Genomic DNA, 1,151 nt, shown 5'->3' on the forward strand with positions numbered 1-1,151 from the left:
AGTACCCACTTCCATTAATCAACTCAGTACAAGAACAACTTCTTTCTGCCACTGTTTTTTCAAAATTGGACCTTAGAAACGCTTATCACCTTTTGAGGATCAAGGAAGGAGATGAGTGGAAAACTGCATTTAAGACCCCTTTTGGACATTTCGAATATTTGGTTATGCCATTCGGACTCACTAATGCTCCTGCCATTTTTCAAGCTCTCATCAACGACGTTCTCCAAGGTATGATCAATAAATTTGTGTTTGTGTACCTAGACGACGTGTTGATCTATTCTACTGACATCCAGTCCCACCAGACCATGTTCGCACAGTATTACAACGACTATATGAAAACCGACTTTACGTCAAGGCTGAGAAATGTGAATTCCATGTAACCTCTGTTTCTTTCCTTGGTTTTATTTTTAACGAGGGACACTACCACACTGACCCTGAGAAGATCCGAGCGGTTCTGAAGTGGCCTACACCTACGGACAGAAAGCAACTTCAGAGGTTCCCGGGATTTGCCAACTTCTACCGTCGTTTTATCCGGAACTACAGTCAGACGGCAGCCCCTCTCACCCAACTTACGTCCACGAATCTCAGGTTCAAATGGACCCCCGAAGCCGATCGAGCCTTCCGTGAGTTGAAGCAACGTTTTTGTTCTGCACCCTTTCTCCGTCACCCTGACCCCCAACGTCAGTTCATTGTGGAGGTGGATGTATCAGATATTGGTGCTGGGGCAGTACTCTCTCAAAGGGATCCCCACGATAATAAAACTCACTCATGTGCTTTCTTTTCAAGACGTTTCTCTCCTGCTGAACAGAACTATGACGTTGGGAACTGTGAACTGTTGGCCATTAAACTAGCCCTCGAGGAATGGAGACACTGGTTGGAGGGGGCCAATGTTCCATTTATCATTTGGACTGATCACAAGAACCTAGCCTATTTACAAGACGCCAAACGCCTTAACCCCTGTCAGGCCCGGTGGGCGTTGTTTTTTACGAGATTCAGATTCACCATCACGTATCGCCCTGGTTCCAAGAATATTAAACCAGATGCATTGTCTCGACAATTCTCCTTTTCCGACCGAGAGAAGGAGGACTCTGGGATCTTGCCACAAGCCTGTGTGGTCTGAACTGTCACCTGGCCCATTGAACAGGAGATCA

The 1,151-nt window shown here is 46.3% G+C and overlaps 1 protein-coding gene across 1 annotated transcript in view; it reads right to left on the minus strand.

The window, feature by feature from the left end:
• LOC119413689 (histone-lysine N-methyltransferase EHMT1-like) overlaps window positions 1–1,151 on the minus strand; it is a 132,588-nt gene that overhangs the window by 110,570 nt on the left and 20,867 nt on the right. The gene's annotated exons all lie outside the window — the stretch shown is intronic.

Source organism: Nematolebias whitei, chromosome 8, assembly GCF_014905685.2.
Source record: "Nematolebias whitei isolate Nwh7 chromosome 8, NemWhi1, whole genome shotgun sequence".
Lineage (NCBI taxonomy): Eukaryota > Metazoa > Chordata > Actinopteri > Cyprinodontiformes > Rivulidae > Nematolebias > Nematolebias whitei.